General features: G+C 45.9%; 1 long non-coding RNA gene across 1 annotated transcript in view; it reads right to left on the bottom strand.

The window, feature by feature from the left end:
• The window catches only part of LOC142574362 (uncharacterized), a 69,044-nt gene that overhangs the window by 25,090 nt on the left and 16,517 nt on the right, over positions 1-27,437 (bottom strand). The window contains exon 2 of the long non-coding RNA XR_012826513.1: positions 2,458-2,618. This is a non-coding gene — a long non-coding RNA (uncharacterized LOC142574362). The remainder of the gene's footprint in view (positions 1-2,457; positions 2,619-27,437) is intronic.

Raw genomic sequence — 27,437 nt, 5'->3', positions numbered from 1 at the left:
TAGGTTTTGCTTAAAATTCAGGCAATCTTCGTGAAGGCCCTGACAAATGTGTTTGCTTCCTTAAACATGGGCTCCAGGCTTAGGCTTTCCTTGCTCACCTCTGTTATTAAATTGAAATGTTCATCTCCTTGCAACCTCTTTGACTTGTCCGAATGCACAAACTCAGACTTTTTTTTAAGATAAAGCCGTAAATTGCATTTTCCAAGAATCTCTCAGCATTAATTGGTCTTATATGTTTATTTAGTGTCGTTGTTTGTTCACACAATATTTGTAAAGGTCCTTGTAAGCACTGTAGTCTCCCCAACTGTCCTCGCTTTCCTACAAGTACTCCACTCAAGTCGAAGCCTTTCCTGCCGCATCTAAACAATAAATGTGCAGCAGAAATATCAAGAGCCGACAATGTCTGATCTAAAATTTTTGCATAACGTGTTTTTCATTCCTACACTTCGGGCCTCTTACCAATGTGTTATGAAAACAATTGGAGATTGCAGCTCGAGCTTATATTGCGGAAAATACATCTTTGCCGAGCACTTTCAATGTTTCTTTTTAATCGTATGTGAAATCGTTCAACGCAGACAATATACTATGAAACACGTCAAGCAGCACTTTATGCAATACAAATACGAGCGTAGCCCAGCATAAATATCGTTGTCTGAAGCTTCGTTCTCCCTACTTTGGCCGAACACGATGAGAAAACTCAATGTCAGCTTTCAATTTCATTAAACTGATAGCTATCTGTGTTTTCGTGTGTTGTAAACTCAGTGACTGGCAGCATTACCGCAACATGATTTGTACGAAAATTTTGGCATGTACTGCTTCATTCACCATTATAACAAACGATGTAAGCTTACTTGTTTGAAGTGTGTTTTTTTTCCTAATTGAGGTCTCTCGGTCACGTGGTGACATAACACTGATATCTGTACTCAGGTTAGAGTATCGTACACACAAATACCACCCCGAAAGCGGTAACAAAGTGCCCAAAGCCAACGACCGAAAGGCGCAACGAGCCCCGCCAGCCGCTACCACGGCGGCTATATTGTTCACTACGTGACGATGACGATATTAGTTTTGATTTTGCCAGCGCCATCTTTCGGTCGCATACTTTAGTTCACAACGCCACCGATACTCTTATTTACATTGCACTGCGGAAGGTGCGCTTTCCATTTTCTAAGTTTAAATAGATGTTCTGTGGTACTAGCGTGTGTGACGGGGATCGCTGGCCCTCTAATGGGCCATGGCGAGTGGCTACGAGTAAGGCCTTACGTGACGCTCCCTTTGGTCTTGTCGCCGGTGACACGGGTGGCAAAACTTCCCCGCGGCCAAGGACCGCGCTCGTCGTTGGTGGTACTAAAGTGTGTAAACAAAAGCACAGGGCAGCGCAAGACGGCCTGTGCGGAGACGCTGGCTACGATATAGAGCCAGAGTTGCGAGCTTCGTCTCTGAAACAAAGCGCTTCATGGGCGGAGGTCTGTCTGCGGCGGCTGCTTCAAATCGCACTAACACGTCACACACGTGCTGCCGCTTGCGATGTCCTGATTAGCGAGGGAGACGCACCACACATTGCTCGGTTTTGAACGTGCTACACGAGACAGCCGCGCGAGCCAATATATGGCGAAATGAAAACACACGTATACAGTTGCGGTCAAATTTCGCATTGCGGTGTATCGTAAACATTGGTGAATTTTTTTAAAGCGAGAGCTTTAATGGCCGCGAACTTGCGATTTCGCCGTGGCGGTGCTCAGAGGAAACACACGACGTCACAACGCGCGCCTCGCCGCGGATATTTCTCTCTCTCTCTCTCTCTCGCCTCATAGTCACTACTGCGCATCCGCCACTAGTAGCCCCGAGCCAGAGGTATTCCGCCGCTCCGTTTGGTATGACGTCACACCGCCTTCCTCGTTCTTGCGCTCGCCTCCGCTCGCTTCGCTAGCTGCGTCGCATGCCTTATAACATGTTGTAGGATTGAAAAAGAGGGCTCGCGCGCGCCGCAACAACAGCTGAGGCGGCAGTATAGACGGCGACAATTCTGATAAGCAGAAGGAGGCCTGAATAGACATCGGAACGAGATGAAGAGGAAACGAATCGCCCAGGAAACAGACGAAAAGCGCACCGAACGTGTGGCTAAACGCCACAACATAGCTAGAGAACCAGGCTAACCTGGACTTGCAATCAAGGTTAAACAAGGCTAGTCATGCTGTGGCTTAGCTTTCGCTACGTATATCCTGGCATAGCCGAGCTAAGCCACTGCCATTTTTTTTTAATTTAGGCAACTTTCTTCGACTTTACGAACCATATACAGGCTTCGTAGATTTTAGAACTCATGAGGAAATTTAATGCCAGTACTCTCCTTGATAGTCCAGAGCCTCAACACGAGCTTTCAGCCGCTACCGCTCGCTCATAGTACATCGCATGAGCTGAATGGGCAAGTAATGCACCCGGTACTAGTGGTTGACTTACCTTTCGGTATTTGGTAGGGAGCTCACTCTGAAGGTAGCTTTTTGTTCGCCCGGATGGAATTCCTGCACTGTGTATCTCGTGCATAGCGCGTCTGATCCTCCGAAATCAGCGTTAGCGCTTGTCTTATAAAGCACATACCAGTCTTCTACAGGAACGGAACACTGAAATAAGAGAAAAGAGCAAGGCGCATAGCATCACTTTATTAGGTATCGGATATTTAATTCAAACACAGAGGTATATTATTAGACACGTATTATCGGAAATTATACGGGACAGAGCTGCATTCTTTGTTTCTCTTCTTTGTTTCTCTTCTTTTATTTCCCAAGCACTCATTGTTGCAATTGCATGCATAAAACGCTTGTCCTATTATATATTTCTTTAGTACCTGCGCACCACCTCTAATCTCTTTAACATAAATAATCTTGTTCCGCGCAGTGGCGTGGATGTTCTCAGGTAGATAGAACTGCGACTGGCCAGGGCGGCACGCCCTCTGCTTCGTTCGTAGTCAATAGTTCCGTCGCTCAGTTTTAAGGCGTATACTCACAGCACACATCACATATCCTAATATTCTATGTAAATCAAAGGCAGAAGTTTACGAAATAGATCATCCTTTTGCATGCATAACGATGACACCTAATGTTCTCTTAGCTTTTGCGCACGGCATTTTTCTAGAAATCATATGTAGCTTTTCTGGACATCAGGGTCTAGTTCGAATTCGTGCCGCCATGAGGCATATTGAATTTAATCTCTTGGAACACCCCATGGTGATGCAATGATGACAGCAACGCAACAAAAATAAAAGAATTGCTGCGCACTGAACTTCTTCACAAAGCGTGTTCCGCCGGCGTTATCAGCGTTCTTGATGAAGAAAAGACACGCGTCGGCCGTAAATGATTTATTCTAAGAGCGTTTAGTCGCGACGAGACAACCCCACCGATTACGAATTCGTTGCTTTTCAGAGGCTTCCCGAAAGGAAGCGACAGTTTTTATCAAGCGAAGCTCGCATTGATTCAGAAGTGGCGTTGTCGTGGTCACCCAGAAAAACCCAGTTGCTCCCAGAGCAGAGGAGCTGAAGGAAAGAACGGGTTGAGTGTTGACACCTGCGCCAGCGCCATAGCGTGGGTCATTAGCAAGGATTCCGCAACTAATCAGAGCCCTTTCGCTTCCGCCAGCGAGGAAAAGGGCAGGAAAGGGTTTCGCGCGTGCTGCATGTGCGCTGCGCCGGCTTCGTTCCCATTCAGATTCGTCTTGGAAAACGGATGGGACGACCACGCGTTGTGCGTTTCCGCGATGAACTGACAGCGTTCAGCAAGCGGCAGCGAGAATTCGCCCCTGAAAGGGCTCGCAGACCCACCTGTTAAGGCCTAAATATAGGCCGTTGTAGCGCGCACACGTACCTCACATTGGCGAGAGCAACACGTTACCTCACGTTGGCGAGAACAACAGCGTCTATTGTAAGACGAATGTTTGGATGCACTGGCACTGCCAACGTAACCGGACGCAGCCAACGCGTCCGGTGGTGGTGGTGGTGAAAAAATTTATTCACCATTTAATGGTTGCAGAGATGTGATTGGGTTAGTGCCCTATTTGGTGGCCCCCTCCCCTCACAATATCAGATGGAGACCCTATTCCGGGGCCTCAATGGCAAGTAACATCACCCACGTCCGTTGAACCAACGCCTTCCGAGTCTTGAGGTATCTACGGCTGAGTAGGGCCGCCTCCCAGTCCTGTTTGGTGGGGTTTGGGTTGGGAAGGATAGATGGGTTTGGTTGGCACGCCCATACTAGATGGAATATGTCAGTCAGCTCCCACAGAAGTGGCATGCTCCATCAAAGGATGGGTTGAAATGCTTAATCACAGCGGTGTACAGTAAAGTGTTGGTGAGGATTTTAATGAGGAGGCTTTCATCTTACTTAAGGCCACCCGGAAATCGTAGATGGAACGGGGTGTCAAGCTTCGTGTTCTCTTTGCCTACATATGAGTACGCGGCTGCCCGGGGGACCTTGTTGGTGCACAGGTATCGGTCCCTGACCATGTGCGCTAGTTGTGTTGTCGTTCCTGTAAAGTTGTGCATGGACCTAAGTAAGTGGTGTTGGGTTTCCGTGCTTGTTTGTGTTGGATCGATGAGAGCACGAAATGGGCGCCCCTTGTTGCGGCCCGACATCTAGTGCGCAGCCGTGTTTCACCAGTCCACTTAGTTAGTTTCGCCTAAACGCGCACCATATTCGCCGGCCTGCTATGTGAGATTGAGGATGCGCTTCTTTAGGCGTCTGTTATGTTTCTGATTCTTCCATCGTTTGGTGAGGCTGAGGTGAGCCGCCCAAAGATGGAGAAGGTGGTTGTTCCCACCCGTTTGTGTTGACGTGAGCTGAATCGGCTTTTCGTGTTCTCTGAATGTAGACGTGAGCGATTTGGACCAAGTGCTGTATCCCGACTGAAGGTGGTCTACGATAGGATAGGTAGACAGGCGTGGAAAGTCATCCAGTCGGGGACATGAGCTTGTGCTAGTGGGTATTGCAGGAAACGCATTTCTTAGGTTTTTCTGATTATAAGTGGCCACTACGGAGAGTTTCCTGTGTAGTCAGCCAGTTCGCATTGTGTATGTTGCATGTAAGTCGGAGGTCCGGGCATGTGTCTCGTTGAATCGAATTGCCGAGACGTGCTGCGTTGCCGAAGTCAGTGTAGAGGGTGAATCGAAGAGTAGAAAGAATTTCCCCAAGCTGCTTCCCCGCGCGCGTTCTTCCGGGTGTACCACCAAAGCCTGCACGGGGCGTGAAAGTCGCGGACGATCAGGAGCCCTTCCCGCCACTTGCACAACTTGTGTGAAAATTTCGCTGAAGGTAACGTTCTTAACTTTGGGGGAGGGCAGTTAATGTTTAGCTTGTGTACAGGTGGGTCAGGCCACCTTGTGGGGCAGCACGACACCATGTGTATAGGAAAGGCGGTGTTGTGGAGGGTGTGACGTCCTGTGCTATATATTGCTTGTGAACAAGTGTACAAGTGGGCGAGTTGTGTTGAAATCTAGAGTACTTTGTGAGTTTGATGCGAGCGCCGGGCTCCTGAAGAGTGACGAGTAACTCAAAGGATTTAAGGTAGAGGAAGAGATGAGCCCGCTGCTTGCGGTCCTTGAGACCTCTGCGGTTCCTCTGTGTTTGTGTGCAGCTGAGTTTCTCGGTCTCGCAACTTAGGGTTGGGGGACACGGTCGGAGATGGAGGTTGGGGTTACGTTCTTAAGACTTCCCAATCCGCTAGTGCCCGGCGTAGACGTGCAGGAGTCTTCCAAAAAGTCAGGCTCCAAGGGAATGACTTTGTTAAATTTTGAGGAGCCGTTAAGGTCTCTGATGGGCACCACGCACCTAAGGATGCGCGGATTGTCTTCCATTCATTTGTGCATAATGTGAGGTTTTGCTTGTGTCAACTGTGCGGTGCTCTCCATCTGACGCGCGATGGTGTCGTGGATAATTTTGGGGAAGTCATCCCATTGTGTTTCAGTCGCGGTCACCTGGGTCTCCAGGGCCGCGACGCGACTCTCCATAGGAGTAAGAATCTCCCTGTCTATTATGTGTTCTTCCTCGTAGCTGAGGAGTGTGGAGTAGCGGACTGAGTTCTGAGCGAGTTAAGTTCGCTGGCTAGTCTTTCTTCTTGAGCTCGTAAGAGCGCGAGTTCGCGCCTGAGTTCCTGTTTCTCGGCGGTGCTGGTGGCAGAGGAGGAAATACTCCCCGGCTGCCTACCTTCGGTAGGTTGCGGACGGCGCCGCCAGATGGAGCACTCCCTGTGCATTCGCTTATTGACCCCTTCTAAGTAATTAATTGATAGTGATTCGTTCTCACGCATAATATGTTTTTAATAGTATTTATGTACTATATATTTTGTTGTATATTATGGTTTCTTTACAGTGATTTTGATGATCTACTGCTTGCTCGGTTTCCTCCTGAGCGTTGTTTCCTTTCCTATTCTTCGTCTATCTTTTCTTCCTCTTTTCCCTCTTTAGCGTGATGAAGAGTACCTGATACTTTGTTTGCCCCCGCCTTATGTAATGCCTCCGGGCCTTTAAGGCTTCAATAAATGAAATGAAATGAAACTGAGAGCGGGGAACTCCGCTTCTCCAGCTGGTAGCACTGCTGTTGCTGTGTTGCCAGCAGGTAGCGCCAGGCCGTGGTGCACAAATACAAATAACAGATGGAAGTGTGCAAAGGAACAGCGATCTGTTCACGCACCACTAGTTTCACAGATGAGGAGCCCGCACAAGGGCTCTCGGTGATGAAAAGCAATACGCGACTTCTGAGCAATTATTGTTGGGTGGTTCTATATACTCAGAAACGTCACAAATAATAACCTTATTTTAGGCTAATTATAACATTCTGTGAACTGAAGTTAGGCCTCAGAATGGTAACGACAAAAAAACCTGATCAATCTTGTTCCCTTATGGTACACATACAAGAAGACGATTGATTGAGCATTGAATGACCAAATGCTCGATAAGAAATAAAGTTTGCTGTCGAGATGCTGCAGACATACAAAACACCTGGCCATGATGACCTTAGCGCTGAATTTCGTAAAAAAATACTGCAATTCCTGTCTTGTTTTCTTGAGCTGCTTTTCAAAGAAGCCTATGAACATGGTGAGCTTCTTGTCCGGGTCACATAACGTTAATCCCAAAGGGCACTCACAAAAAAGTAACATAGAGAGTAAACGGATAAAGGCGGATATTTTTATGAAACGTTGACTACAAAATATTTGTCAAAGCACTTACAAAGCGGTTGCGCACCGTTATTGCTAAATTAGAAGATGCCCATCAAACATGCGCAATTCGATGACACTATATATAGACAAATTTTCATATCGCGCTTTCAGTCATCGAGTGCACAAAGGGTAGTATGGATCTAGAACTTCTTCTTTACATTGACGTCGACAAAACGTTTCGCTAAGGTTGAGCGCCACTTCTCGTTCCGGTAGCTGCGACAACTCCTGTTAGAAGATGTATTGTACTATGGCATAGCACTTTGTTATAAACCTCTCACAACAAAGTTAATTGTGAACCGTACCTCCTGAGATATAACACAGGTACAGCCATCCGTCCGTCAGGGTTCTCCATTCGCACGTTTGATTTTCGCTATATACTTTGAATAGCTTTGATTAGGCGTGCTTTTGGACTCAAGCATTAAAGGATATGTGTATGCAGATGAGGAAACAAATGTTCTAGCTTGTGCGGATGACGTTGCCTTCTGTTGCATCGATATGCCCAGTACTAGAGAGCCAAAAACACTGCCCTGCGATTATGTAAAACTGAAGGAGCTAATGAAAGTTTTTATAAAAGCAGGAGTTCTCGGCTAGGCTTGTGGGCGCTAACTTCCTCTGCCTAATCCAAGATTCATTGGAATTCGTCTGCTGCGATATCATCATGCGCCTCTCGATGGCGTAGGTATAGTGGACCTCATGGAACGTCCACGATAACATTTATCCGTCCAAAGGTGCTAAGGCATGCAATATCTTTCTTGCTTCTCAGCCTCTTTAGGTTTGTAGGTGTTGTAGTGATGTCGTAGCTATGTTCAGGCATTTCATAGAATGTCTAATTGTGGTTAGGGATGAGAAGGAACAACCTTATTTTTTCAAATGAAAAGGCAGGCCTCTCTCTTGTGTGTTTGTGAAACAATTGGAAATGCGATTATTTTACCTTAAGAACATTCATCATTCATTCCTTCTCGCAGTGTATCGAACACGTCTTGCGACACACCATCCTTTCTTTTTTTTGCTCAGGGCCAACTTTACTTAAGAAGTACCGTTATGGAGCTTCAAAAGAGAACTTGTCAACACTATTCCATTTTTCAAATCGAGAATCACTCAAGAACACTTGTTTAGCATTCATCAAACGTCACTAAATATGGCACTAAATAATTTTTGACCCTAAATCTTTGTATCGAAAGCCGTAACTTTCTCTACTTGGTAAAGATGTCCTTGGCCCGGTCCGTAGAATGTGTATTACGCCAGCAGCGAACACATTTTTCTTTAAGCTGCACACTTCCACCCTGCCAGTTATAACATGGCTCCATGAAAAATTATTTTGTGTACCCTGAAATTCAAATTGTAGACTTTGAAATTAACGCGAGAAAATAAAACATTGCTTTATTCTTTGTCGTGACGCATTTCATTGAGGAGGCATTTTACAAAGAGCTATCAAAAGCGACCTCCCTATCACATCTTATGTCATCCGATTTTTTCCTTTCTAAAAGACAGCCAGTAACACACCGCATGGTTTGTTTATGTTATTGGGACTCTATTCATTATGGAGAAGCCAAATGATCGACAGATATGCCGATCCACTTCGCTCAACAAGGTCTGTCTTTCGAAAAGAGGCTGCTTATGTGCCTAGTGTGGTTGCGACCTTTGATTCTGTTCCTGAATGGATTTGGCTTCTGGACGCTTGTGTTTGCCCGAATTGTGAGCTTTTATTGGACTGCGTAGCATGTGCGCATTGGTTTTTCGCGTGTGTCCGAATGAAATGTAGCAACTTTCGAATGACACTACTCACAATTCCTTGCACTACAGAAAAGAAAACGCTGGCGTGGCTCAGTAGTACGGGAGCTGACTTCAACGCTGCGGGCGCGGGTTCATTCACGGCAGTAGCAGGGTACTTTCTCATTCCCGGTGATAACTGCCGCGGACACCGGCGGTGGATGCCATCGGCAACTTGAACGGCTATCGGAATAAGCCGACAACGGCTTCGGCTTGTAAATTTTTCAACTCACTGGGGCGAGAAGGTAGTCCCTTCTATCATATGCATGTATGGTACTTAGTAGGAATATTGCTGTTGCTTTAAAGCAGTGTTTTCGTCACAGATAGGCGTTGAAGTCACCCTACAGGAGGAAATCGTTTTGCACCCTCACGGCAGCCTTGACGAAGCACCAAATTTGTACCGCAAAAGAATTTATTACAGCTGGCGTTCGAACCCTTATGGATTTGGTCTGTTTGCATGTGCAAGTTCTTGAGAGGAAGCAGGGAGAGAGAAAGTGTGTATGTGGGTGCCTTTCGTGAGCGTGCGTGCGTGTGTACTTGCATTGGCGTGTCCACGAGCGTTGGTGTCTCCGTATTTGAATGTTCGTGCACACGAGTGCGTGTATGAGTATGCGAGCATACGTGCGGTTTTTCAATGCAGGCATTTCCGTATACCTGCGCACGTACGTTCCGCTGCGTGTGTGTAGCGCGGGCGCGTTCATATCTCTATGCACACAGGGGTTATTCTACATTGGCCACGGAGAAATTCGCAGAGGATTGACATTCGTGTGTTCCCTTTAACAGTGGACTATACTGTGAGTGTGTGTGTGTGTGTGTGTGTGTGTGTGTGTGTGTGTGTGTGTGTGTGTGTGTGTGTGTGTGTGTGTGTGTGTGTGTGTGTGTGTGTGTGTGTGTGTGTGTGACTGAGCATTTTCCTGCTTGCCCATAATTGCGGGCACAAATACAATATAGTTTTACTTACGCCCATATTTAAATTCACGAGGCAAGAACGAATGACACTGCATTTAAAGCAATATAGTTTTCGAAAAGCGAAACTCGCGCCTAAAAATTAAAAATAAAGCTCCTGGGACGTCAAAGATCGCCGCCACAGATTTCATCACTATAGCACCATCACCCGATGGTGATGGTGCTATAGTGATGGACACTATGCACACTATGCACGTGATGCACACGGCTCCGTGAGGAGCGGCCTAGCTGCTCATCTTCGTTGGTTTCCTACCTTAAGCGGCAGGGTACTGTCTTAATACCAGCGAAGCGCGAAATTTACACCATCAGTGGGTCGTGCAGGCCTGCTTTAGGCGGCACATGTTGGCAGCTACATTGACAAAAGTGCTTTAAACTTGACACAGAATGAATAGAGTGAATAAAAACTGAAACTCGACTGGCCGCGAGGGACATCCTCAAGGGGTCATACGATTGATGACAATATCACAAATAGCTAGGTGAGATCAGATCGGCCGTACCGGTGTTCTTTTTCTGCGCCATATTACGCTATCAGAAAGCGTTTAATTGGAAGGTATTTGTTCGCCTAGCTCTAACAGAAGCACGTTGAATAAAAATTTGTTCGCTCGCCTAGATGATCTCGAGGACTGGCTCCAAACTAATCATTAGCTTTAGTCGCCTAAGCTCAATTAGACAACAGTTAATTAACGTAGCTTTGTTAATTATGCACAATAGTGCTGCACTTACTCCGTATCTAGAGGTTGCTGATCTGGACACTAGAATTATACAGTGATTTCACCAAGATTTATAATTGTTTATAAAGTTTATTTGGTAGAGTTAAAAACATCCGGCACAATAATGATGCAGCAGGCTAGCTATAAAGCACTTGCGAAAGCTTAGAGTCATATTTCTGAAGCGATTGAGCTATACGAACTTATACGCATGTGGCGAACCGTGTACTTCATCCGTTACAATAGACTGTCCTTCATTATACAACAAGCACCTAAGTTGTCGCGTATATCACACAAGATGGCCGAGAGCATTATGTGCGCTGACGATTAGATTCCTCAGGGACGGTGGCATGAGTCTTGGTTCTTGGTTTCCTGGCATCATCAGGAATAAAAAGAGCTGCCTGGCGGAAAGCAATGGGTAATTTTTTTAGTACTTTTAAAAGATGGGACAGCGCGGGCATGCGCGTTGCATTGGAAAGTACTGAACTATAATGGATTATTAGGATAGGTGCTTTGCGGCATATATATTCAATCTCTAATGTTTAGACCTGAAGGATATTTTGTGAGAATATTGCTTTCATACGTACGGTCATGTGGAATATGAGCTCCGACATAGTGTCCATGTTGAAACTGGCCTCTGGACAACATGGATACATTGACACACGAAATTCATAGGAATGTGTTTAGGCTTTGAATTTTGGGTCTGTCGGCGATGCGGTCCAGTCATGGGTGTCCCTACTAGCACATGCACTTTGTCTCAGTTAATATCGAAAGCAACTTATTCTATCCTAAGATATAATATCCTATTTTTTTGACTGAACATTCTTTAGGGTCAAATAATTGATGCGCAGTTATCAGTTGGCTCCTGACGCATATTCAATATTTCAAATATACAGAATGCGCTCCTCGATCCAATACTGAAGGAGCGTTACCTAATCAGTTTGCGGACGTGAAGCGAACACCTGCGTACATTTCCGATCACATTCGAGCGCCCGCGATTGTGCTGCAACGTACGAGCGTACGTTCTAGTACGAACGTGCTAACAAGAAGGCATGTGCGCGATCTGAAAGCATTATTCAGAAGATAAAAATCTGACTTATACATAGACCTCTAATTCAGTACTGTGTGTTGCTGGACTAACAAGTTGACACTGACCAATTTCAGACCATGAGACCATCTAGAGCAAAACAAAGTCATGTGGGAACGGGACAAGTTGAGCGATAATTTCACTGCGTTTCTAAGTCTTCTTTTTCGTTGAACATCTTCGCTAAAGTTATCTGGCACACATGGTATAATGTGTAAGCCCGAAATGCTGTAACATGCAATATAGAGTACAGCGATATGTGTTCTTTTGCAATTCAGCAGTAAATGGAAGGGAAATGCGGTAGGCATTGTGTCGCAACACCTTGAGGACCCGGATCCGTGATGAAAACCGCGTTCACCACGTTGCAGAGTGTGTGTTCCCGGAGAACCGCGAATAATGTTATTAAATGCGCTCACAAATATTGTAGCTTCTGGAATGCACGAACGCCTCAGAAGTTACACTGAAACATTGAACGACTGATGCTTGACCCTCTTATGGTTCACTTTGTGCGGTAGTGAATGCAACGGATGCCAAAGGCCTGAGGCATCACGTGCCTAATCGTGACGCTGGTTAAAATAAAAAGACTTGCCCTTCGGGTGTGTCCGACGGAAATATGCACCATTGCAAATCCTGCTCTCCTCTGTCCTACGTTCACTACCTCTACGCAAGGCCCTCTACCAGGGACGACTAGAGAATGAGCTTGCCCGGATCGTGGAAGGTATAAAAAAGAAGCAATCCGCTACGTGGAGACACATCTCTGATCTTGCGTGCATGAGCACGCCGGCCGTACTTTTCTCCATGTTTTTTTTTCTTGGAACGCACTGCTCACCCATAATAGTGTATTAAACTTATATTATTGTTTTTACATGTCTCGTATTACCTGCCGACCACTCTGGGATGGTCAACCTGGTTCGAGCTCGAAGCAGTTGCTTTTAAAGGTTCACAAATCCCAGTCCCGTTAACACCTGGTAAGCAGCAGTGGGACATCGATCGACGAGCCTCGTCTACCAAGTGAAAGCGAAAGTTTATTTCTTTTCAACGAAAAGAGGGCGCGAGAACAGAAGGCAAGAGCCTGAAAAGGTCCTGGTGGCCTGTAGAACAGCTGGCATTGTGCACGAGTACTTTCACAATAAATTTCTGAAGCGTTGTAATAGCATGACGCAGTAACTTAACATGCATGAAATTTGTGCTAGAAAGAATAAATTGCATGCACAACTTATCGTATGAGCGGTATAAACATACATAATTTTTACCAACATAAGAATGTCAGTGCTAAAACACACAAACAATATCAAAAAGCTTCCAACATCTGCGTTAGAGAATACCATTTGAAAGGTAGCCAAATAAATACAAATAAATACAAAGTCTGTCGACTAAAGAAATATCTGATTCCGTTTGTTCCAAGAGGTATTTTTAATTGTAGATTGAAGACTATTTTGTGAAACGTAATATTCAGTCTCAAAGGGAAATTAATTTATTACCGGGGGACTTTGATAGCTTAGTGTTGGCTTGCGTAATTGGTTCGTGTGATTGGACCAGTCTTACGTTTCATCTGAAAAGCATATCGGCTGCTGGGATTATCTGGACAAGAAAAGAAAAAAATATGTCAGTGGATGTGCTTATGCAGATAGAAATTATATACTTATTTTACTTTAAGGAAGCCATGTTTCTGAAACAGCGGTGACGTAGGTAAATCTGAAGGTCTGCCATGAAACCCCTCAATAGCACGCAAAGCGCGTTTCTGAAATGAAATTAGTTTAAGGTAATGGTTTAAGGAAGCAATGGTAATGGAAATTTATACTAAGGTTCCACAAACAAGGATACAGTATGATAACCTTGAGTACAGAAGTACGTAATACATTGATATCTTTAACCAGGGGTTGCAACTGAATGCAGCGTTTGCGATTGTCTACACCGGATTCTCTAGTGGCAAGGTGGTGAGTCTGCGAGTTTCTCTGCTCAGTTTTGCCAGGTTACCCACTGCCAGAACACAGTGGGTAATTCGAGATATTGTTTTCACCTACTTAGGTGTGGCAAGATAGTTGTGTACAGTGGAGAGAGCCATGAGCAGCCATGAATTTGAAGTTTGTGCGTAAACCGGAGTTGTCGCAGCTGGAGAGGGGGTTGCACCTGAATTTCATTTCCGCACTCTGAAACAACGGTTGGTTGACGCTATTCTTGCTCTACAGGCTGACAATGATGAGCTTAAGGAATACATGGAGATCATTAGAGAGATCTAGACTGCAAAACTTTAAGCAGAAGAGCCGGAATGTAAAGAGCAGGAAGAGTGTGAGGAAAAGGAACAGGGACTGGAAGCGACTCTAGCTTGAAATGGAATGCGCTCGAGCAGCAGGGCAAACAAGCGAAGGAAACACAGCAGGAGAGCGCGTATCGTTAAAGATCAGAGAGCTAATGCGGCTTTTTAAGCTGGGAAAGGATAAGCTGGGATGCTTTGTTCCTGGTGACCTTCGAACGGACGCGGGAAAAGCAAGAGCCCTCCAACGAATGTTAGCCACGGCATCTGCTCGCACTACATGTTGCAAGGCGAGACAACTGACATAATCGCTCGTTTAACCAGAGAGGAAGTTGAGAATAATGATACAGTAATGTACACTTTGCTGAGGAAGTGTAGGCTGTGATGGGAAGCGTTCCCGCGGGAGTTTCGCGCAAGGAATAGGCTAGGAATTATTCCACTACATGGTTTGCATATAAGCTTATACAAAACTTGGAGGAATGACTCAAGGATAAAAAAAAAACCTATGGCGATCCCATGAAGATTTTCAGTGCTTTGCACTTGAAAAATTTTAGAACCAGTTACGTGAGAACGTGAGGTACTGGGTTCAAGATAAGCCAGAACTTAGCATGGTAGCCAGAGCTGCAATCTTATCAAATAACTTACTCACCTTACTGACACGTCTAGCAGCTTATTAAATCGTGCGCTAATTAATATAGATACATGAATGTGTGCTATAACTTACACTAATGAAATAGCTGATCATTTACCTACTTTTCTTATACAAACCTATCCATCCAGACATAGGTCGCTGTTGGAACATATGCGTACGATGGTTGATCATAAGCTTATTAGCAAAAACCTTGAACGAACTGATTTTGACGTCTCGCATGACAGTGACGCTAACATTGAATACTTGAAATTTGAAGAAACCTTTAGAAACCTGATAGATCTTAGCAGTAGCTCGATAACGCGTAACAGTTACAGTAAGCCCATCTGTCCATGGAAGACCGATGAAATTCTATTTCTGTTGAAAGGAAAAGATATGTGGTACCACAAATGGAAGGAACACAGGCCTAATTCCTATTACTCGAGCCAATTTACATGCTTCAGGCATAAATTAGTATCTCTTATACGGAAACAAAAAAAAACTATATTGCTCCTCGATGGTACCGTAGGCTGACGGACACACGCAAAAAATATGGAATATTGTAAATGATGAAATCGATGATCGCTCAAATGTGTCTGTATTGTCCGAATTAGTCGATTAAGCTACGGTATATGCTTTTAATGACTACTTCTTTAACATAGGGCCACCATTAGCAGCGCAGTTTCCTCCCGCTTATGAACCGTCCATGCGAATAAACGTGTTAGTGATAGCTTTGCGATGCCTGATATAGAGTTGATGGATATTTTAACGGTAGTGAAAATTCTTTTGTAAGTAAGGCGGCGGGATTAGATAGAATTACCTTCATATTATTGAACTTTATTATAGATATATTGTCACGACTAAAGGATAGGGAAGAAACAGAAGAAAGTGAATTGAGGGACACGAGCAGTCACCACACTCTTTTTTTTTAAGAAGACGTGGGCGCGTTAGCTCTTGTGGTCTATGAATATAGAGCTACTTTTGTTTTTCGCATCCTGGTCCCACGTCCTGAGTTTTTCACGTCGTGACTCTGGTGGAGGTGCTGGGCTTGGGACATATGCTTGGGACTTCTCTGCGGAACGGCACTTCCAGTCCGAATCCACAACCAGTTCCGGCCGTGGATACTCCTGTCCACCGCTACAGTCGCCGACAGCGAGGTCTTAGCCCCGAGGTAATTCCCTCGACACTCCCCCAGCCAACCAGTCCTCCGTCTGAAGGAATGGCAAAGACAGGCGCTTCACAGGTGACTGTTGAGCACTCTCCGATTCCGAAGACCTTCCACGGTGATATTTCTGAGGACGTCGAGGAGGGGCTAGAAAAATATGAGAGTCGCCAAGGCGAATGGATGTGAGGCGTGAAGGAGCAACTATTCGCGTGTATGCTCCACAAAACCCCAACTGTAGCGTAGTTCATCAAGGACAGTACTATGATCGAACGAGCACTTCAACAACGGTGACGCCAGTACGATCCACCGAGCAATGCCTCGATCAGCGCCTCTGCACTGACTGCGGGCAGTGAGTGTTCCCGGCGTGAGTCCATCCGCGAGGTCGCTCGAGTGGAGCTTCGCAACCTTGTCGTGACTCTACAAGAAGGTGTGGTGGCTTCTGTCACAGAGGTTGTACGGTAGGAAATCAACCAAGCGTTTTCTTTGCACGAATTGCTACCAGACCAGTGGTCTATAAACTACGCGTCGGCAGTCTGTCATCCAACCCCGGCGCCGCACAGCTCGTCGTTCCTGCCTCTTCCTTACAACGAGTCGTTCACACACCCGCACCCCATGCCGCAGACCCAGCAGCTTAATGTGCCCGTGGAAGAGCCGTCTCACTACCCTACGCCGACTGCCCCTACTTGGTCGCATTGCCGTCCATCAATCGACCACTTGTTCTCAAGACGGACTTGTGGCGCTCCGTCTGCCGAGCATTGCGGGGAAGCTGGCCATATTTACCGTTTTGCCGGTATCGTGACCCGGGAAACCGGACTTTTCCAACCATCTTGCCTTGCGCTCGTTGGGACAACCGACGCCACGACACTAGCGCATCCACTCCACGCGAGCACAGGCATTTGCCCCATCGTATCGTCGACCCCGCTCTCTGTCACCTGCAGCAAACGATTCACCGCACCGTCGCAGTTACGCCGATGTTGTCCGGGGCAGGTCCCATAGTCCTCGTCGGGGACACTAAATGCAGCTACCTTTGTAGGGAAGGTTACCACCCGTTGAGAAGCTCGAACACCCCCAACGGCATCATTAAAACCAGACGATCCGACGTCGCTGACTCCACTGCAAAGCTGTTAGCGTCGACCTCACCGTTTAGATAGATGGACACCCAGTGACAGCGCTAGTAGATACTGGCGCGGACTTCTCTATAATAAGCCAAAAACTCGCCGATTGCCTTAAGAAAGTCAAGACTCATGCACGGGTCCCCACATAAGAACTGTTGGAGGCCATTTGATGACGCTCACAGGCAAGTTACCGCTAGAATTAATATTGGTGCGTCGGCTTTCGTTGCTACTTTTCTGGTTTTGCCGGAGTGCTGCAAAGACCTGATCTTGTGTATAGATTTTCTGCGTCAATACGGCGCCGTTATAAACATTACGGACAGGTCAGTCACGTTTACCATGGGGCCAGATTCTCTTGTACATGGCCCAGATTCAGTTGTACCATGGGCCCAGATTCAGTTGTAGATTCAGTTGAACATGGGTCACTTTTCATATCAACACACGGGCTCCTGTTAGGAAAACTACGAAGCTCTTCCGTGATTGCAGCAAAGCCTACCTGGCTTACATTACCGCTTAAATGGAAGATTTTGGAGCTGCTTACATCGCTAATTGCGATCAGCGCTGTATTGAAAAAAACTGGTGCATTTTCAAAAATAAATTGTTGTCACTCGTCGAACGTCTCGCACCGCAAAGAACCATCGCTTGCAAGCCACGGTCCCCTTGGTTCAATCCTTTATGAAGCGACTTCGTAACAAAAAAAAAAGTGGTTGTTTCGTCGCGCAAAAGCTTCACGCAGTGACGTTACTTGGTCCGCTTACTACCGCACTGAAAGTGACTACAACGCAGCCGCCGCTGGTGCGAAACAGTATTTTTATTCTGTTACACTTCCGCCTATCTTGTAAATTAATCCTGGTAAATTCTGGACCATAGTTAACGGTACTCCAAGCAAAATATTCCAAATAACAAACCCCAATGATGAACCTGTTGCTCCTGAAGAATGCTTGAATGTATTTATTGACGTGTTTTCTTCCCATATTACCGCGATGTCAGTTGTATCCGCTTTAGATTACCGCTTGTAACCAATTCTGTTTTTACGCCCATGGATTCAATCTCTATTGACTGTGTTGGTGTTAGCTGCCTAACTACCAATAAAAAAACGTCCTCCCCTGCCGGCCCAGTCTGCCTGAATTAAAGCGTTTTGAAGTATACTAATGTATTTTCTGCTGTTATTTTGCCGCACATTTTCACTCAGTCAATACAGCAGTCTGTTCCTCCATGCTACTGGCGCGTGGAAAAGATGACTCCAGTTCACAAATCAGGTAACACATACTTACCCTGCAATTTCAGGCCTATCTCACTAACAAGCATTTCATGTAAAATTCTCGAGCATATAATATATTTACATGTGGCTGAAATGTTAGACTCAAACTACTTTTTCAACCCCTGTCAACATGGTTTCCCTAAGTTCTTATTCTGTGAAACAAAGCTCTTATCATCTACTAACGATCTCTGTGCAATTTCTAATCTAGGTACCGACATTGACTGCGTATTTCCTGATTTTACCAGAGCCTTTGACTCTGTGACCCATGATTTAATTCTGGTTAAGCCGACTGAACTTAACTTGGACATAAAAGTACTCGAGTGGCAAGAAACTTTCTTTCTAACCGGACGCAGTTTGTAAACGCTAATAACTGTAATTCTCGGTTTTCTTATGTACCAGCAGGTGTTCCCTAAGGTTGAGTCCTGGGTCCACTTCTCTTTCTAATCTATATTAACGAACTTCCAAACTCCATTCTTTCTTGTTTCCTAAAATTTTTCGCGGATGACTGTTTTCTTTACCGTAATATTACTAATCCTTCCCATTCTCAAGAGCTGCAGGACTACCTTAACCGCGTATGTGAGTGGTGTTTTAATTGGTGCATGCAACTAAATTCAAATAAATGCAAGGCGACACGTATATCTCGCAAGACGGTCACGCACACGTACTTTATTAATGGTGAACCTGTGACGTCAGTTACCTCTTACAAGTATCTTGGCCTTACCAAGTATCTTGGTACATCAAATAACCTTCCTTGGCACTCGCATATTCACTGTTCCTAATAACGCTAACCGCATGCTTGGTTACTTGCGCCGTAAATTTAGCTCTGCCCCTTCTTCCCTGACGCTAACTCTTTACAAAACATTAGTTCGCTCCAAATTGGAGTACGCTTCAGTCATTTGTGATCTGACTCAGTCTTCAATAGTTTCTACTCCAGAAAGTATTCAAAACCGCGGTGCACGCTTCGTCTTATTTAATTATTCTCGCTATGCAAGTATCTCTTCAATGAAACGAACCTACCTGATCTTTCATCACGCCGCATATGTTCCCGTCTCTCCTTCTTTCACAAAGTTTCCCATTTCAACTCCATTTTAAAAGAAACCCTTCTTGCACCTCTGTCTTAAATTTCGGCCCGCACTGACCACAGCCTTAAAGCCGGGGTGCCATTGGCCGTACATTGTGCTGGACAAGCACGGACTGCAATCGCCTTCCTGCATAAATCGCATTCATCACCGACTCTACTAAATTCAAGTTAGCTGTTCAGAATGCCTTTTGTTAATATTTTTTATCAATAATTTTTGTTTGTATTTTTACTGCATTACTTTTGTTTTCGACTCCACTCCTTTCTGTTAACGCCTTCGGGGACTGAAAGTACGGTAAATTAAGCCTTAACGGCAAGTCTTTATCGCAATAAAAAAATTACCGACGATTACGTTACTTCCTAATGCGAAATTTATCGAAAAGGTGAAACAGCTTATTTGCTGCGCTCAGATTGAGGCAAAGAAATCGAGCAACACATGTATGCGCTATCACAGAATTTTTTTTTATATTTCCCGTACTCCTGGATCATCTCGACGGCGGCGACGGTGAGCTTCTGCTTCGGCGGCACGCACCTCTGGATTCTGACGGCGACGGCGCTGGGCCTCTGCTCTGGCAGCTCGTTTAGCAGCAGCAGCAGCAGCAGCAGCAGACGGAGGACTTCCATCGGTCGTCTCGCTCATGGCTCAGAAAGAACTGGCAGATAATTTCGCAGTGGCGAACGGCAGCGGCAATTTCGGCTCGGGCGGTGCACATATACAGATCCGCCGCCACCGATCTGGCTCTCTGATTGCCACCGCACAGGGCGAACGGCAGCGGCAATTTCGGCTCGGGCGGTGCACATATACAGATCCGCCGCCACCGATCTGGCTCTCTGATTGCCACCGCACAGGGGTTGCATTGGAGGAGGAGTGAAGAAAGGAATTAAGTTCGAGCCGGCGCTTTGACAACCGGAGACTCGCAGGAAGAGGGGGGAGGGGGGCGGCGTGTACACCCAGCGGCAAACGATGGGGGCAGAAGCGCGCGCAGCAAGCGGACAACACGATAAAGGGAGGAGGGAAGAGATAGCAGCGACTGACTGATGCCGCTGACGCCGATAGTGAATCAACCCCAGCTGCGGAGTTGGTTTCAGGGACAACGCCGCCGATGCCGACACAAACAATATGGTACCCTCGCTTCCGCAGCGCTAAGAACCAGGTCTAGCCGTGGGAAGGTGGTCACGTATTCGTCGACGTGCCGGGGCCTACGTGAAATAACCGGCGCGTCGGCAACTGAAGAGCACCCTATCCGCCACACAAGAACAGAGGGGGGGGACCCTTTCCTCCTCTTTCTGCATGGCGGCGACGGTGTTCTATGCAGTCACGTTATCTTGACTCTCTAGCGGCGTCAGCGGCATCCAGCGGTATCAGTCGTTCGCTGCTAGCGCTGGGGGGATGAAAGGGGGGCGGAGCTGGTTACGAGGCCGACGACAACGCCGACGACGACGCGAAACCCAGGAACGGACGCCAAAGAGCTGCGCTCTAAAAAAGTACGGTAAATAAATAAATGGGTAAGTAAATAAATAAATAAATACTCTGTACAGGGCAATGACGTAGACCTTTACGCGTCGCCGACGATGACGTGACTATCCCACCGCGCCCATGCGCCTTTCTGTCGGTGACATGCAACATACCGAGCAACTCCGATGCTGTCGCCGAACCAATTTTGGCGCGGCTATTCAGCCATGGCATATTCATTGAAAGAGGCGTCGTCAGCATTCACAGTGGACACACAGAAATTGTCGTAACAAATTTGAGCCATGAGCGCCAGCATCTTCCAAGAGGTATGACAGTCGCGTACGTCGAAGAGTTCTCTCAGGTCACTGACTGTGTTACTTTAGAGCGAGGGGGTTCCACCAGCCTGCCTCTTGTGACTCGAGATCTACCCATCGATGTTCGCCGAAGCTTACTCCCTGCGCAGAAACAAAGCTTCCGGGAGCTTGCACGTCAGTATCAGGGCTGCTTCTCGTTGATGTCGAGGGTTGGTCAAACGCCGTTAACCAAACATCGAATTATCACTGATGATGCAGCCAGGCCGAAACCGCAGAACCCGTATCGGGTGTCCCCACGGGAACGCGAAGCCATAGAAAATCAGGTCACGAGAATGCGGGAAGATGACGTTATTCAGCCGTCAAAGAGTCATTGGGCGGCGCCATTGATGTTATTAAAAAAAAGGATGGCAGCTTACGTTTCTGACTTTATTACCGCAAGTTCAATCAGGTCACAAAGAAAGACGTTGACCCGCTATCTCGTATACACGATTCCCTCGATAGACTACGACATGCCCGTTATTTCTCGTCGAAGGATTGAAGTATCGGGAACTGGCAAATTGAAGTTGACGAGATAGACCGAGAAAAAACTGCATTCGCGACGGCTGACGGCCTCAATGAGATTAAGCTACTTCGGTTTGTGCTCCGCGCCGGCAACATTTCAGCGGCGAACGGACACAGTACTCTCAGGACTCAAGTGGCAAACGTGTCTAGTATACGTGGACGATGTTATTGCATTTTCCGCAGCTTTGGACGAGCACCTGAGGCGTCAGCATGCGGCTTTTCACGCCATTCGGTCTGCCGGTCTCGCGCTAAAGAGGGAAGAATGTCATTTTGGCTCTGAAGTGCTTCTCTTGCTCGGTCATGTGTCAACAATGAAGGTGTACGGCCTGATCCCGACAAAGTAGCTGCCGTTGCAAATGTTCCAGTGCCATCTGACAAAAAGACAGTTAGACGATTTTTAGGTCTCTGCGCCTATTACTGACGCTTCATTCGGAACTTTTCACGAATTGCGTCACCGTTGACACGCCTCACCAGGGAAGAGGTAGCATTCTAATGGGGGGAAGAGCAGCAACAAGCGTTCAACGGGCTGCGGCAACGCCTCCAAAAGTCCGCAATCCTCGGACACATTGACAAAAACGCCCTGACAGCGGTTCATAACCACGCCAGCAATGTCGGCTTAAAAGCAGTACTCGGAGCAGTGGCAAGACGGCGCTGAACGAGTAACAGCTTATGCAAACAGAACGCTTTCTTGTATGGAAGAGAAATATTCCACCACGTAAAAAGAGTGCCTTGCGGTGGTGTGGGTCGTTATGAAATTTCATGATCATCATCATCATCATCATCAGCCTGGTTACGCCCACTGCAGGGCATAGGCCTCTCCCATACTTCTCCAACAACCCCGGTCATGTACTAATTGTGGCCATGCCGTCCCTGCAAACTTCTTAATCTCATCCGCCCACCTAACTTTCTGCCGCCCCCTGCTACGCTTCCCTTCCCTTGGGATCCAGTCCGTAACCCTTAACGACCATCGGTTATCTTCCCTCCTCATTACATGTCCTGCCCAGCCCCCCCCCCTTTTCTTTTTCTTGATTTCAACTAAGATGTCATGAACTGGCGTTTCTTCCCTTACTAAATCTGCTCTTTTCTTATCTCTTAACGTTACACCCATCATTCTTCTTTCCATAGCTCGTTGCGTCGTCCTGAATTTAAGTAGAGCCCTTTTCGTAAGCCTTCAGGTTTCTGCCCCGCAGGTGAGTACAGGTAAGACACAGCTATTGTACACTTTTCTCTTGAGGGATAATGGCAACCTGCTGTTCATGATCTGAGAATGCCTGCCAAACGAACCCCAGCCCATTCTTATTCTTCTGATTATTTCCGTCCCAAGATCCAGATCCGCCGTCACTAACTGCCCTAAGTAGATGTATTTCCTTACCACTTCCAGTGCCTCGCTACCTATTGTAAATTGCTGTTCTCTTCCGAGACTGTTAAAAATTACTTTAGTTTTCTGGAGATTAATTTTTAGACCCTGTCTTCTGCTTCGCCTCTCCACATCAGTGAGCATGCATTGCAGTTGCTTCCCTGAGTTACAAATAAGGCAATATCATCAGCGAATCGCAAGTTACTAAGGTTTTCTCCATTAACTTTTACCCCAATTCTTCCCAATCGAGGTCTCTGAATACCTCCAGTAAACATGCTGTGAATAGCATTGGAGAGATCAAATCTCCCTGCCTGACGCCTTTCTTTATTAGGATTTTGTTGCTTTCTTTATGGAGGACTACGGTGGCTGTGAAGCCGCTATAAATATCTTTCAGTATTTTTACATACGGCTCGTCTACACCCTGATTCCGTAATACCTCCATGACTGCAGAGGTTTCGACAGAATCAATGCTTTCTCGTAATAAATGAAAGCTATATATAAGGGCTGGTTATATTCCGCACATTTCTCTGTCACTTGATTGATAGCGTGAATAAGGTCTATTGTTGAGTAGCCCTTACGGAATCCTCCCTGGTCTTTTGCTTGACAGAAGTCTAAGGTGTTCCTGATTCTATTTGCGATTAAGTTAGTAAATAGTTTGTAGACAACTGACAGTAAGCTGATCGGTCTATAATTTTTCAAGTCTTTGGCGTCCCCTTTCTTATGGAATAGGATTAAGTTGGCGTTCTTCTAAGATTCCGGTACGCTCGAGGTCATGAGGCATTGCGTATACAGGCCGACCAGTTTCTCTAGAACAATCAGCCCACCATCCTTCAACAAATCTGCTGTTACCTGATCCTCCCCAGCTGCCTTCCCCCTTTGCAAAGCTCCCAAGGCTTTCTTTACTTCTTCCGGCGTTACCGGTGGGGTTTCGAATTCCTCTAGGCTATTCTCTCTTCCAATATGGTCGCGGGTGCCACTGGTACTGTATAAATCTCTATAGAACTCCTCAGCCACTTGAACTATCTCATCCATATTAGTAATGATATTGCCGGCTTTGTCTCTTAACGCATGCATTTGATTCTTGCCAATTCCTGGTTTCTTCTTCACTGCTTTTAGGCTTCCTCCGTTCCTGAGAGCATGTTCGATTCTATCCATATTATACTTTCTTATGTCAGCTGTCTTACGCTTGTTGATTAACTTCGAAAGTTCTGCCAGTTCTATTTTAGCTGTAGGGTTAGAGGCTCTCATACATTGGCGTTTCTTGAACAGATCTTTCGTCTCCTGCGATACCTTACTGGTATCCTGTCTAACGGAGTTACCCCCGACTTCTATTGCACGCTCCTTAATGATGCCCACAAGATTGTCGTTCATTGCTTCAATACTAAGGTGATCTTCCTGAGTTAAAGCCGAATACCTGTTTTGTAGCTTGATCCGGAATACCTCTATTTTCCCTCTTACCGCTAACTCATTGATCGGCTTCTTATGTACCAGTTTCTTCCGTTCCCTCCTCAGGTCAAGGCTAATTCTAGTTCTTACCATCCTATGGTCACTGCAGCGCACCTTGCTGAGCACGTCCACATCTTGTATGCTGCCAGGGTTAGCACAGAGTATGAAGTCTATTTCATTTCTAGTCTCGCCATTCGGGCTCCTCCACGTCCACTTTCGGCTATCCCGCTTGTAGCAGAAGGTATTCATTATCCGCATATTATTCTTTCCGCACACTTTACTAATAACTCTCCCCTGCTATTCCGAGTGCCTATTCCCCCACTGCCTTGTCTCCAGCCTGCTTCTTGCCTACCTTGGCATTGAAGTCGTCCACCAGTATATCAGTATAGTGTATTTTGTTTTCACTCTACTCATCGCCGATTCCACGTCTTCATAGAAGCTTTCGACTTCTTGGTCATCATGACTGGATGTAGGGGCGTAGACCTGTGCAACCTTCATTTTGTACCTCTTATTAAGTTTCACAACAAGACCTGCCACCCTCTCGTTTGTGCCATAGAATTCTTTTATGTTACCAGCTATATTCTTATTAATCAGGAATCCGACTCCTAGCTCCTAGAGTGAATTTACCGCACCGCAAGCGTGTCCCGGTCCTGTTGTCTTGACGACAAAACATGTGGACGATGCTTACTAAGAAAAGATGCTAATGTCAGGACTAAAGGATAAGAAAGAAACAGAACCAAATTAAATTAAGGAACACGACCAGCAACCACGCTCCTTTTCTGTAAAGAAAACAAAGTTGGCGCGTTAGCTCTTGTAGTCTCTGAATACAGAACTGGTTTTGTTCCTCGCGTCGTCGTCCTGCGTCCTGTTTTTGACGTCTTGACAATACCAGGTATCCATCTGCTGCATATGCTTGAACACTCCCTAGAAGTGAGTGGCCCTCAAGATAGCAAAGGTAGCACCGATTTACATGGAAGGAGATCTTTGTGCCCTCAGCAAGTGTAGACCAATAACTGTTCTGAGAATATTTAATACTTTCTATGAGACAATAATTTGTACACGCATGCAAGAATTTCTAGGAAACAATATTGTTTGTCCTAATCAGCATGGGTTTCTTCCTCACAGATCCACATCATGTGCAGCTCTTGCGCACACACAATTGATTATACAGCAATAAATGACAATAAGATTGTCGTTGTATTTCTAGACTTGAAAAAATGCATTTGATAAGGTTAATCATATAACATTATTGCAGAAACTGTAGACTTATGGTTTTAGGGGAAGAATATCGGATCTACTGAATAGTTATCTCTCGGCGCGGAAGTATCATGTTGTAATTATAACTTATTGTCACCCTCACATAATGTTTTGATGGGCACTGCGCAAGGCTCAGTCATTGTGCCCGTCTTCTACTCCCTATACGTTAGAGATCTTGCGTCGCTGTTAACGTCCTCTGAAGTTTTATTATTCGCAGATGATACGGCTTTGGTTTTTTGTTGGGGACACTATCGAAAAACTATAGGGCAAAAGTAATCAATAACTTGGTCGTGTCAGGAAATCATTCACACAGAATCAGCGCACACTTAACATCGCCAAACCAACATTGTAGTCTTCCATTCCAGAAGGAAGGAAAGGCATTGTGGGGGACTCCCTGTCTATATTCTTTAATGATTGCCCGTTGAACAGAGCATGCCGCTACAAGTATCTAGGAGTTTAGTTTGAATCAGATATGCATTGGAATTATCAAATTGGTAAGGTATGGTCCAAATTGGCGTATGGTTGTCATGTACTGTTAAAAGCCCGTCATTGTTCTGACCCTCATGCTTTACGGATAGTTTGCATTTATACAGAGTCACCTATATTATTGTTTAGAGTCTTGGGGCAGTACGTACAATACCTATGTAGAACCTGTCGTGGGTATTCAAAAACGGGCGCTAGGAATAGTTACCTTTCTAAACCTACTGATCCAAGTAAACCTCAGTTCAATTACTTCGTGTTCTGCTGTACAGTGAGGCGTATAATATAAAAATTCACCAGGGAGGTAACGCAATAATATATTTATTAATCCACTACCCATCACAATTTTCCAGCACGAAACACGTGGGCAGTTGCTAAGAACCGTATTACCTTACCACCATGTCACAATGTATATGGACAGACACTCGTGGAGTACAACAATGCTATAACATGGAACGCACTCCCTTACATTGTCAATACTAGGCAAATCTTTGTACAATGTTTAAAAGAAAACTTGCTTCAATGCTGGCATTTTCTATTTGCCTCCCCTGTTGTTGTTTATCCGATATTTTCCCAGTAAAAATATTTTAATTACGAGTGTTTAAGCTGTCGCATACGATAGGTGCGCTGTTATTTTTATGTCTATTTTGTTACTGAACGCCAAACTAGCCACCAAGGCTACTGGCTTAAACAATATTGTGTATTGTGTGTATGCAATGAATCAAAGAAAGAACGAGCACAAGAAGAACTAGCCGAGGAATTTGGTACATGACGAGGTTGCCATGGCAGCGGCGGTCGAAAAGGCCATCCCAATTTCATGTTGGTCAGGCGGAACGTAGTGCCCGAAAGAAGAAAGGACGAGCCTATGATTGAAGGTACCTTAAATATGTTAATATTTCCTGGTGGGGAGGAGCCTCTGAACTTAACGCAGAGCAGCATAAGAAATTGTAGGCAAGGAACTTCTTTCTTCGCTACTACTGTAACGAGCCAGGGCACAGTGCTGCGCAACGTGACAAGGAAAGGTAATGTTTTTATCGGTCGATTGCGATGGCGACAACATGAGGCTGCTCAAACCATATACGCGCGACCTTGAGATAAACGGGAAACCATGTCCCGTACTGCGTGACCCCGCGGCCACTATGGACATGGTTCACTGCTCTTATGTGGAACCCGAGAGGTGCACGGGTAATGCGCCTTGATTAAGCAAGCTGCAGAAGTTCACAGTGCATGTCTTCCGGTCGAAAACATATCTTCCTTTCGGCTCATTTGAGATGGACATGCAGTATAGAGTCCGCTTCCTCCGCAGTGCCTTCACCTATTCTCAAGTAGGTCGGACCAGATTCT

The sequence above is a fragment of the Dermacentor variabilis genome, chromosome 3 (assembly GCF_050947875.1).
Source record: "Dermacentor variabilis isolate Ectoservices chromosome 3, ASM5094787v1, whole genome shotgun sequence".
NCBI lineage: Eukaryota > Metazoa > Arthropoda > Arachnida > Ixodida > Ixodidae > Dermacentor > Dermacentor variabilis.
The sequence above is the reverse complement of the archived record's forward strand: the minus strand, read 5'-3'. Positions and strand labels throughout refer to the sequence as shown.